Source organism: Haliotis rubra, unplaced genomic scaffold, assembly GCF_003918875.1.
Source record: "Haliotis rubra isolate DU_JTF1 unplaced genomic scaffold, ASM391887v1 Scf582, whole genome shotgun sequence".
Lineage (NCBI taxonomy): Eukaryota > Metazoa > Mollusca > Gastropoda > Lepetellida > Haliotidae > Haliotis > Haliotis rubra.
In genome coordinates this window covers 594,761-607,757 of record NW_025767282.1, presented here as the reverse complement: position 1 = coordinate 607,757, position 12,997 = coordinate 594,761, and the positions used below count along the sequence as shown (strand labels likewise).

General features: G+C 38.1%; 1 protein-coding gene across 1 annotated transcript in view; it reads right to left on the bottom strand.

The window, feature by feature from the left end:
- LOC124254781 (homeodomain-interacting protein kinase 2-like) overlaps positions 1-12,166 on the bottom strand; it is a 57,943-nt gene extending 45,777 nt beyond the window's left edge. The window contains 1 exon segment of the mRNA XM_046688631.1: positions 11,855-12,166. The gene's annotated coding sequence lies outside the window, so the exon portion shown is untranslated.
- Between the last annotated feature and the right edge of the window lie 831 nt (positions 12,167-12,997).

Here is a 12,997-nt window from a genome sequence, read left to right as displayed (position 1 = left end):
ATTCGAAGCCTGGGCTAGTAAACTCAAAAGGTCCGTAGCCAAAACCATTAGATTAGCAGTTTGGGGTCTAAATTTCCAGTTTTCAATTTTGTCTTTTGGCAAACTGATTCCAGTCACTGATAATCAGAATCAAATGTCCCATTATGAGAACATATTATCCACTTGACCACTGGATGTTGTGCCTCATTGGACCAATGGGATGAAGCTACAGACATTACATTCTTCTGCTCTCTGGACATATACTCTATCCATTACACCACTAGAGCAGCGAGTTTTTGACCACGTAATCGAACCAACATAATTCAGCTATCAGACTCTGTCCACTACACCATGACTCATTGGACAGGGGATCGAACCATCAAAAACATGCTCTTCATGCAGATGCTCTGTCTCCCAGAAGCCTGTCCTGTGACAAACTGTGCAAATACATACTTTCTTCCTACGTGACTTGTCACAAGAACCTGATTACATTACAAATCAGACAACACGCCACATCAACAGCCTGCTGTCAACAACTTCCTCATAATACTCCATAACAACAGCTGCATACTTGCATTGTACATCAACCATTTGACTCACAACATGGCAGAAATAGCTTATTCTGGTTATATCTCATAATAAGACTGCTTCTTGTCAAGTCTGTTCAACTGTATTTATTATCAAACTCTTATTGACCCCAAGCTGTTAAGTCAAATGGTATGCATTCAAACTAATTGTTATCTTGTTTCGTAAATTACGATTTTATTATTTGTTTCGTTTGCTTACCAATATTCCTGTCATATGATGCAGCCTGTTAATGAAGTCTAGACGAAACAATCCAGTGATCAACATTCCATCATGTCAGGGTATGATGACACAATCAACCAAGCCAGCATGCCAGACCAACCAAAATGGGCACACTTTAAAACTGGACTAACAACTTAGTTCTAAACACTGCAGGCAGCATCTTAAGGGCCGGGAATCGTTCTGTTTAATTGAGTGTTGATATATGTCTGGACTGAATTAAAGTTTGACACTTTTTGAAATTAAGAATAAGAGTCATTGGGTCCCCTATGTTCAAGATTTAGGAGTTGGGTGAATCTGGTTGCTGCATGCCAACAGTAATACTTGACCATGACTTAATATGGGGGAACCAGTGTGTGAAATTAAGGGTGGCCCTGGGGTCCTCCCCTCTTACAGACCCCTGAGCCTGTATTTAATTAATCCCAATACTCATCCCCTTCTCAGCTCTAACAGCCTATACTCAACCCTTTTTCAGTTCTAGGCCTGACATGAGGACTTGGGGCTTCATTATTAGAGAACTATCTCAAGCCTTCTACCTAATATTACTTTAGGGACTGCTGTGTAATATACTGGGCGCACAAAGATTCGGCTATATTCATGCTACATAACTACGCGAGATAATGAGATGTGGCCTTAGCACATTGTACCCATATAGGGAGTGAACTAGGGTCTATGCCATTAGGCCTAAAAAAAAAAAGCTTGTGGTTCCGATTTCCCGACTGACCCTTAATATTCCCGCCGAGCCTAACAATTTTACTCACCACATAATAAATTAAATTTATTTTCTGACACATGAGTAATGTAAAAATATTTTGAAAAAAACCCCCCAAAACCCTACCTACCTACCCTAGTTCTGAAATGTAGGAAATCGGAACCATAACATTTATTATTTTTGGCCTTATGACAAATATGAACAAACCTTTAACAACTTGGCCACTCTCCCCTTGAACACCACATAATCTAATGGGGACTGGGCAACCTGTCCCAGACGTTTACCCTCTACTAGCATGGGTATGGGAAATAATGGATGAACCGATGATGAGCCAATTGTGGTTTCTTAAGACAACTGAGTCACTCATCAAAGGATTGTTGTGAGACAAACCCAAATGCTGATTCCAAGTTCACACTAGCCTACGAACCTTGGACATTTCAATTTGTGCTGGAAGTGTACAAATCTAAAGATAGTATTTGTAATGTGACTAGCAGCATTTTAGGACTGTAATTCTGAACTAGATCTCAATGCTTCAATTTTGCTATGAACTGGAACTGAATACAACTGAGAGGAAATGTAAACAGAGTAAACATCTTGTGCTGTTAAAGCAGGTCAAACAAGCTGAAACAAAGTTTACAGGACATTTGTATCAGTGTTTCAAAACTAAACTTTCAATGAGGGTACATGTGTGAAATGTTAAGCTCTTAAGACAGCCTCATATCTTGAAGGATGTGTCTGCACAGTGCGTGGTCAGCTTTTAGTCTAACTATATATACATACGAAAAAGCAATGGGGCACGTTCCATCTACCAACTGTCCTGAAATCAAGGCAATCTGAACTGGTCAAATAATTTCTTGGAAAACACAGGCACATGTAACAGACTGGTGTTAGAAAGGGCTTTGGGGTTCAGGACTTCAGTATTGAATCTAGTAGCTCCTTCAATCTTAAACTTTTAACATTAGTTATAAGCCTGATCTTCAAAGGCTGTATACTGATGAACCATGTTTAGGTCCAAATTATTTCCCTTTTCTAGGTCATCTTCCAGATACTGCTTGGGAAGTAATTCTACATCATGATTTTGGACTTATGAATGTAAGGCACAAGCAGTCTGAGTATCAGGCCAAAATGGAGCAGATCCTCAGGACAATACTATTATCTGACAGCTAATGACGTCTCCCGAATCACCAGCTAAAGGCAAGGTCATTACCCTGACAAGACAAGAACTGACCATGGTGGAAGACAATTCTATTATCCTTCAGTTAATGGCCTCCATCACACAAAACTGTAGGGGCAGACAGTTGACAGCACAACATTCATCAATATGTCACACTCTGCTGGCACAAGAAACCTAACAACTTCATAAAGTTACTAGTGAACAGCTGCTGTGAAACGGAAAGTCACAGTTATCTCAAACACAGGATCCACAACAAAAGGTTGGAAAAAAAGTAATCCTCTATATTTAGATGTGCAAAGAGAGTCTAACAGGAAGACCCGTTGCAGGTCAAAATCCAAATCGTGGAAAAACCACTTGGTCTTAAGGGTTATAGCACAAACAACTAGTCTAGAAGGCCTAGCTGTTTTCTCCGAAAAATATTTAAATACACCTCTTGTCTGAAACGAGAGTTGGATACCACCAACCTTGTCTACAATTCAGTCTGTGACTTTAGCAAACAGTGCCAAAATCTTGAGCTTGCCATAATTCGCTGTACAGTTAAATGTCATTATATCTGGGATTTATCTGTGTTCTAATTTAAGTGCCCTTGTCAGGCAAATTGAGAAAATCATTTCCAAAATTGGTATTTTGGTATATACATGCCATAAAATCAGCTGAATATGGATTATTATTTGCCAAGCTTACTAAACAATCTTCAGACTATCCTTGATGACAATGGAGGGACAGATTACAATTTGTATTTATTTATTCTACAAAATTATATATTTTCTCTGACTGATCAATTAGGGTCTTTGCATAAAGAAGAAAATTACAAGATGGTAATCTTTATGATATTTTACTCCTTACAAACAATTTTCTTGAAAGAGTAGAATGGTAACCAGGCCAAGACAACTGGCATTTATTTCCCACGAAAGACATTTCGATTATTAGTAATGAGCCATTTTAGTTTCAGGCTATGGGTCAATTTGGAAAAATAATTGTGAAAATCCGAAACTAGAATGAAAATAGTATCAATTGATAGCATGCCCTCAGTCAAATGAGGGGCAAACAAAGCTACCATGAACAACCTCAGGCTGTGGAAGGCCTTTAGCTTGGTGCTATCTAAAACTCTCAGTAGGAGGCCTGTACACACAATCAATCCACGTCTCGGACTGTCCACTCGAGACTAAAACTCACATGACTTCTAAATCCTCTTTGTCAACTAAACCAGCTCATTGGTCAAGTTTTGTAGAACCCATAGAACTATGAGCCACTCGGGTCTACTCTGTCCTCCATGATGGACAACATGCTTTCTTACCCCAACATTCACAAGATAAACTTTGGTCCAGGCTTAGTACCATCCTGTCCCACCATATCCTCTACAGTTAATGTTGTGCCAAATCGCTTTGTATTTAATATAGATTTATGCAAGTGACATTACACTATGCATGGATCATACACATGGATGGAAACAACCTATTGCCCGACGTCCGAGTCCAGTGTTTTCATACTGTACCGGCGTCCAGTTGACTTTCCAATGTTAATTATGTGGTTTATTTAAAAAATCCAACAAGAAAACGGTGGGTATAGTGGAAAAATTATCAGGGCAAGTGATTTCACATGTGCCACTGTACTGGAGTACACTAGCAATTTTAAAGTTATTTCCACCACTGATACATAATGTAATTTGAAAGGTTTTATCTAAATTTTCAACTCAGTTCCCTCTGCAGGCAAATTGGGAAGTTGTTATCTCTTAAGTTTCTAATACTTCACTGCATTCTATGCAAATAAGTTTTGTTTGTTTGCTGTTTAACGCTGCACGCAGCAACAATCCAGCTATATTGCAGCAGTCTGTAAATAATCCAGTCTGGACCACACAATACAGTGATTAACATCAAGAGCATCAATCTAACCAATTAAGATATGGCGCACAAACCAAGTCAGCAAGCCTGACCACCCGATCCAGTTAGTCAGCTCTTACGACAAGCATTGGTTACTGAAGACCACTTCTAACCCGGATCTGTATGGGTCTATGCAAGAATGTAAATATTTTCCAATTTACTGGTTTGAGATATGACTGTTGCCGAAGATTACGGGTGAAAACTGGGCCTCTGAGCAGGTCCAGATAAATCCTGGATTTATTTAGCAGCTTTGACCCATACGAGGCCAAAGGGTAAATTTGACGGACTACATTGCGTCTTCTCACATTTCACTCAAAATCAATAAACAAGCCGTCATAACAAGGTTAGAAATTTCTTTTATGTTACACAGCTGTCACATGGCAATAGTGGAAATCCACAATATAATGTTAGCAAGTCCTTCCGTACTAGAGAAATGTGAAAATGGAATAAAGTACTATATATACCAGTAATCAAACAACAGACACAGAATTCCCCAACTCAAAGAATTTCTACAACCCTTTGTGATAAAAGATTGTAAAGCCTCTTATCTATGGTGAATTGTATTTTTGTGATTATGTAAACAATGGCAAGTAAGCGGTACCAAGTCATAAACAAGAGTCTTCAGCAGATGTCTTATCCCCTCTGGTGCAATTCAAAAGTGAAGTTTGGCATCTTATACCACCTTTTTCGTTCATTGCCAATGGGTACATTTAGTTCAATGAAGAAATAAGATAATGCTGTTCAATGTTTTTCAATATCCCACCCCTTGACTGATCTGTAGAGAAAGTTCTATGAAGCTCTGTTAAAACAAATGCTTCCTATCATTTACAGTAAAGTCCAAATTGTCATTCTGAAAATAAAACTCCCAATTTAACAAAAGACACCAGGTCACAGCAAGAATGAACTGTAGGTATCAGCATAGTACCACTTGAAATCAACGGATGAGAAGTTCTGCCCTGCAAACCTCTATACATACTAACAAAAACACTAATTTGCAAGAAAACAGTTGACAACATGGTACAGTCAGTGAGTTGGGTTTAATGCCACTTCAATAAGTATTCTAAATATATCATGGTGACTATGCTTGCTATGGGAGGTAGAACGTGTTGTGCTGACAAACCTAAAAATATCATTGGGGCATACAAACCCACCATTATAGACACAAACCTGGGCAGCGAACCCATGCCCCCAATATTATCTACATGGTATATAAGGGCATAATATTATCTACATGGTATATAAGGGCATAATATTATCTACATGGTATATAAGGGCATAATTATCTACATGGTATATAAGGGCATAATATTATCTACATGGTATATAAGGGCATAATATTATCTACATGGTATATAAGGGCATAATATTATCTACATGGTATATAAGGGCATAATATTATCTACATGGTATATAAGGGCATAATATTATCTACATGGTATATAAAGGGATAATAGTATCTACATGGTATATAAGGGCATAATATTATCTACATGGTATATAAGGGCATAATATTATCTACATGGTATATAAGGGCATATTATTATTAACATGGTATATTGGGAATGTCATTGTTTACATGGTATATAGGGTATGTCATTTACCTGGTATATTTAGGAAGCTTTCATATACATGGTATATCAGGAAATAATACTACATACATGGTAGGATGTTGTATACATTGTATATCTAGGAAGCTATACACACAGTATATCAGGACATGATACTGAATACAGTCAAGAAACCAGAAACAGACAGGGGAGGAATGAGTGCCCTTTGGACTTCCACAATTGGCTGGGTAGAACAACTTCCTTGAGGAAAGAACCTCAAGTATGGAACATGGTAGTGATTCTGCCACATTTTCCAATGCACTCTCAACAGGATTTGATCATTTTAAACATTTCCAAGGAGGGCCCTGAGCTGATGTTTATTCACACTAGGCCTACAGTATGGCCCACAAATTCCACCATTTCTCCCTCAGCATGCGTCTGAAAGCCCTGCTCTATGTCAGGCTGGCATACAACCAGCTTCTCCTCTTTAATAAACAACCTCAGTAAAAATAATTTTGCTTCACACCAAAGTTTGGAGGGAAAATCGGTGACAGCAACCAACTATTACATCTGAGCAATTAGTTACCGCCAAGATTAACATTCACCATGATACAAGCAGAAAGAAGCTTGTTTTCCTTTTGATCTTTCTAGACATTGACAAAATTCAGGAAGACCACTCATATGAGTTGTAAGTGAACACATATCAAAATCATGATTAAGACATATGTCAATGTCTTTAGTCCAACAGTTAGAGATTTAGAGGTTCCATGGATTCAAATACCCATAATAGAATTGAACCTTGTTTACCCAATAACACAACCTCAATCTCCAATGCTGAATTTGATAAAATATTCAAATTGATCAGACAAAAAAAAGCCTATTTATCACACCCCAAGAAAGTAACAAAGTAAATATTGAAACAATATTCAACATTAACCTAAACTTGGCTTCAACTGAGAGCTCAACTTTCCTGTAAAGGAACTTGGATGCACATAAATGCGAACATAGAACAAGCCCAAATAATTATTACATAATTACACCATTGTAGTCTGAGTTCAGAGCTACAGATAACTTTTTGGGTCATTGAGTTATGTACTCACTTGCGTTCATTTTAACTGGGTATCCTATTGTTTTTTTGAGTAACCAAATAAATTGTACCATCCTAACTCAAATTCAGTAGGGTATTTGGCCATTTTCCATTAATTGTAAAAAATAAAATTACATGTTGTTTCCCATGTTTGTTATTAATATTTGATCTGTAATACGAGAAATGATAAGACAGCAATTTGCCATGTTCATGTGTTGAAATAGAACCTCTCAATATACCTCAGTTATTGTATCTATTCTATCTATCATATCTGTGTGTATGCATATAAGACCAAATATATTGAGTATTTACAAAAATTCAAGCGTACTTGTATGTAATAAATTATTTGGAATTGTGTTTCGCACAAATATTTGCATAATTTCCGCAGATATGCAGCTTTAATATCTGTACCTCTGTGAGTTACAAACTAACTCTGGCTCATTACAGTTAACACAAACTTTGGGTTATATGTTTACACCTTCATCAGGTGAATTCACCAACATTCAATAATTGCAATGATCATTATTTGTAAAATACTATTTTCTGCCTTAAGTTCAAGAGGTCCTAGTGTATTTGTCTACTTCACGGTCATTTGGGTAACTATTCATTTCCATTGATGATAGAAATGTTTCCATAACGTCACAACTGGTGTTCCCATCAATCATATCAGTACACCTCACTATGAGATGCTATGTCCCAGTGAGTGGTTGCTTGCTGTTGCTTACTTCATTATGATACAATACATGCATATCTAGATGGTAATACGATAGTTTGATCAACTATTACACCCCTCATCACTGCATATAGTTAAGTTTCACTTCATACTGTAGATACGAATGATGACACAATGGCCAAACTGTATAATTTGTTTACATGGAAGCAAACTACACCTGGCACTGTTAGTGTGAGGAATGGCATCTGTGTAATTCAAATCATCTGACCTTAACCGCTCCCGTAGATCCAAACTCAGACCGACATGACTCAATCCTTCAATCATGAACCACTCATTATTGCTGGTACAGCTAATCCTAATATATTTTATGGCTAATCCTAATATATTTTATGACAACTCATATGAAGCCCAAGGAGATACTTGAAAATTTTAAAAACACCCTATGGAAGGTTGAGTGTTTTATTCACTCTTAGATGTACACAGGTATTACATCCTCTCATCCTCTGACAGTAACATTGAACTAACTGAGACCCCAATCCCCCCAAAACATTACCCCTGCCTTAATCTTGTGAAGCAAACACAGGATCATATTTTCCATGTCTTAATCACGTTTACATGTTCAAAAGTACAATTATCCTACACTGTATTAACAGTCAAAGATATTTAACCTCTGATGTGTCAAATTGTTTGTGTGAAAGTGAGTGTGTGTGAGTTTTACGCTGCACTCAGCAATATTCCAGCTATATGGCGGCGGTCTGTAAATAATCGAGTCTGGACCAGACAATCCAGTGATCAACAGCATGAGCATCGATCTGCGCAATTGGGAACCAATGACATGTGTCAACCAAGCCAGCGAATCTGACCACCCGATCCCGTTAGTCGCCTCTTACGACAAGCATGGGTTACTGAAGGTTCATTCTAACCCAGACCTTCACGGGTAAGTTTGTGTGAAAGTTACCCACAGATATATACAAGGCACAAATGGCAATACAGCGCTGTATTGTGATATGAGGTTAATAATATATTGATTTTCACCTCCTGTATCTCTATATATATGATACATTCCATTAAAAGTCATATTGGTGTAAAATCGTGAATAATAACACAAACAGTTCATGCAGATTCTCAAGTATTCCCAATTACCTATAAATAGCATTATCTTCACTGTGTCTCCTAGTTGTCAAGTATCTTTACTATGTTCTCTTAGCTTTATGGTTAAAGCGTTTATGAAATTTAAAACAAATGAAGCCAGGGTTTGTATTGCTGGAAATTGCTAAAGGGAAAGAACATAAATTATGAAATAAAAGTACTGTAACCGGAATTTATTTTTACGACATCCATCTTATCGGAATATCAGATCACAGACTCACTTGATCCTTACATCTCAGATATTTTGTATGTTAACTGATTCTATAAAAACTATGGAATTTAATAAATGTAATTGTGAACATTTATTTCATTTCCTTGTTTGTTTCTCATGTTTCATTTTATTCATTCTTCCTGCCAATCAGTTTTCTGAAGGTGTAAAACTTCAGATAACTCCAAGTTATTATGTAGGTCCCTTCATCTCAAAGGTGTTTGACTGTGCTATGTTTTGTGAATAAGCATTGTCTTACAACTCTTTTAGCAATACTCCAGCAGTATAATAACGGGAAACATCAGAAATTGGCTTCACCATATTGAGAACTGAACCCAGGCATTCTGTGTGATCACTGTATGTTTGAACCTTTCGGCTATCCCATCATCCCTCTAAAACAGGGAACTGTGTCCAAACCACAGCCACTTGGTGGTATCAGTGAATCAGTGGCTGCAGCAAAATTAGAACACGCATATATTACGATTCTAGGACAATAGGCCTACTGGATGGATTTCCTGGATGGATTTCACTATCATCACCAGCAAACACGGCCGCCAAAGGAAGAGACTGTTAAGTTTGAAGTTCTTATCTGCAGAAGCAGGGAGGGGAAGCAGACCTCCCGTATGCCCAGCACAAGCCTACACTTCCTGTCAAAAACTCCACTACATACAGCAAGCTGTGTGCTGCTATTTCCAAGATGACAAGTGGGCCCTACCAACAGAGATGAATTTGTATGGGAGTTTGTGAGAGCAGGGAAGACACCCCTGATCATTTCTGACTAATGGTTTAGTTGCTCTAGATGTACAGTCTCAGTCTATCCCTTGAGGGACAGTGGATCGGAGGGTGAGTGAAAGTGGGTGGATCAGCAAGAGAGAAAATGGATGGATGGGTGAGCAAGTGAAAGGGGATGGATGGTTGAGCAAGTGAAAGGGGATGGATGGGTGAGATGTAATTAAAGTGGGTGGATGGGTGATTGTGAGTTAAAGTGGGTGGATGGGTGATTGTGAGTGAAAGTGGGTGGACGGGTGAGACTGAGAGGGTTAGCTTTAGCACTGCATATCAGCATCCGGATGAAGTGGCTGGTGTTTATCAGTCTGGTGAAATTCATGATATGTTTTAACTAGGGATTCAAGTCTACAATTAACAGATAGGTGCCAAAGCAAATGATAACATCCATGTGCCACCTGTACAGTAGTAAACCATCTGACTGCAGATATTTCAACTATCACAATAGTAAATACTAAAGATAATGATAGCAAATAAATTACATTTTTTCTATATTTTTTGTTGTTGCTTCAACAGATAAAATGTACAAGATCATACTGCTAAGGGCAATGATTATCACCAGGTTCTTTCTATAACGAAAGGGGCAGTGGGGTAGCCTAGTGGTTAAAGCGTTGGCTCGTCACGCCGAAGACCCGGGTTCGAATCCCCACAAGGGTACAATGTGTGAAGCCCATTTCTGGTGTTCCCTGCCGTGATGTTGCTGGAATATTGCTAAAAGCAGCGTAAAACCAAACTCAGTCAGTCAGTCAGTCAGTCTATAACGAAAAGTCTTCAATGATAGTCTGCACCTACAGGGGTGTTGTAAAAGCAATCAACATTGTTTCTATAGTAACCTGTGCCTTAAGTGTTCAGTAATTACAGCTAATCATATGACCCTCATAACACTTTGGATTATGACATAATCTGAATCCTAGATACTTCCTAAGTGTATATACACAAGTGATAATGAAGGCAAATGACACACAACAAAATAGGGTGAGAAGAGCTTTTGTAGAGAAGACTTCTGGACACAGTTTTAGAGAGATATCCAAACATCATTCATCATATTTTTTATAACATTGACTTTCATGACTCAAATGGATTACTTTTCATCACTTATTTCTTTTGGAAAAAGAAGAAATTAATTTGAAATTACAACTAACCCACCACCATCAGTTTCTGCCTGGCTCTGCATGTTTTTCAAAATATCCACATGAAGACTCACACTAAAATACATTACTGAAATACACATAAGTCACATAATCACAGCTTTAGATACACAAAATCTTGGGATTTTAATATCACATAGATCTAGTGTAAAGTCCTAATTCTCACACATTTAAATCAAACATTACCAAGCCAAGCGTTTGTATATTGCACAATACCTAATCTGACATATGTTGCAGCATTAATTATAAAAACCACGTACATGCACAAACAGCGGACAAAGTATTGAAGTCGCGTCTGGTCACGGCAGTGATGAGAAATTCTCTGTAATGATACGTCTTACGAACATGATCAGCTGTTTGGGGATCTGTTTACATCACAACATATCATCGACTGGCCTCACCATGAATCACTGGATGACTATCGATCTCCTCACTATAAACACTGTCACTAAATTGACACATTTCCACATTTTTAAGCCTTAAAACAAGTACACGAGAAGCAGGGAAGAGGAAACGGTTATTATATACAGTTTGCCAACAGAGAGAGAAGACTAAACTCACGTCCTTGGAACACGAGGCGATTGGCAGTGTTGATGGCGAATGAAAACACCATACGCGGATACTCTACCATCTACTTTGTATCAAAAACGATTAAAAGAGCATGACGATCGAGAAATGCCTTCTCAAATCGAAAAGGATATTCTTACCTTTCTGACTGAAATGTCCTACAGTGTGTAGGCAGGCGAGTGGTCTAGAATCGGGATCGACAAGGTCTGGTTATAACAAAGGTGTTCCCGCAGTGACCATGACCCGCCTGGCTGTCGGAAACCACAAGCTTGTTCGCCACAATGTTCTTCTTTGGTCTTGGATCGTGTAGTTCCGTGTAAAATAGAAATCCCCCAGTGTTGTAGTAGAGTCGTTTTCTAATATACTGTTTTGAAACCCCCGAAATTTAGGCTCTTATCGAGCCTTTTCTATAAGCGCAACATGTCGGGCTGGCTTTCAATGGGGGATTGGCTCAGTGAAGGGGTACATGCTGAAGTCCAATTCCGAACAGATGGTTCGTGAATACTACCGCTAATGAATATTAAAAACAAACTCATACATATCTTCTATTTTAAAATATAAATGGAATCAAGTAAATGTTTAATAATGGTATGAAAGCATTATGAACAAACAGCGTTTAATACGAAAACCCAGATCCTATTCTCCCTACGGGTCTCCAAACGTCACGTGACGTCATGGAAACTAGCGTAAAGGCGGCGAGGAAATAACAGCCAATAACACACTGGCGATCACCAAAGCCTGAATAAGTCGCGTTGAAGGTACATTGCGGAAGAGCAACGACAAGTATTAACTAAGGGAGCTAATTCCGCTATGTTTGTACGTGCCCTCAAGGTAAAACTGAGTGCGACAACAATTTTTGAGGCTTCACAGTTGTTTACAGGAGATAAACTCACTTTTCTATTTTTGATGAACCAAGAACATAATTTCCATCGACAAAGTTTCCAAAATAATTTTAAAATTGCGTTTGATATGAAAGTATAAAATGCAGGTAACATAATCAAACACCAGGCAATTGTGAGATACATTTAGTCTGATACGAAGTGAAAAATTCAATAATGCTGAATCTGTTGATTCAGTTACATATCTCAAAGACATAGATCGAAAGACAATGAATTGAATTCCTGAAGGCTTTTTTAATTAAAGGTTGTCATCATTTAACGTTAATACACCACATTCAGCAATTTAACAGACATGTCACCTCCATCATCACCATAATCATCATCATTATCACCTACACCACCAACAGCAGCATCGGACAACACCGCATATGCATTTTCTGCGCT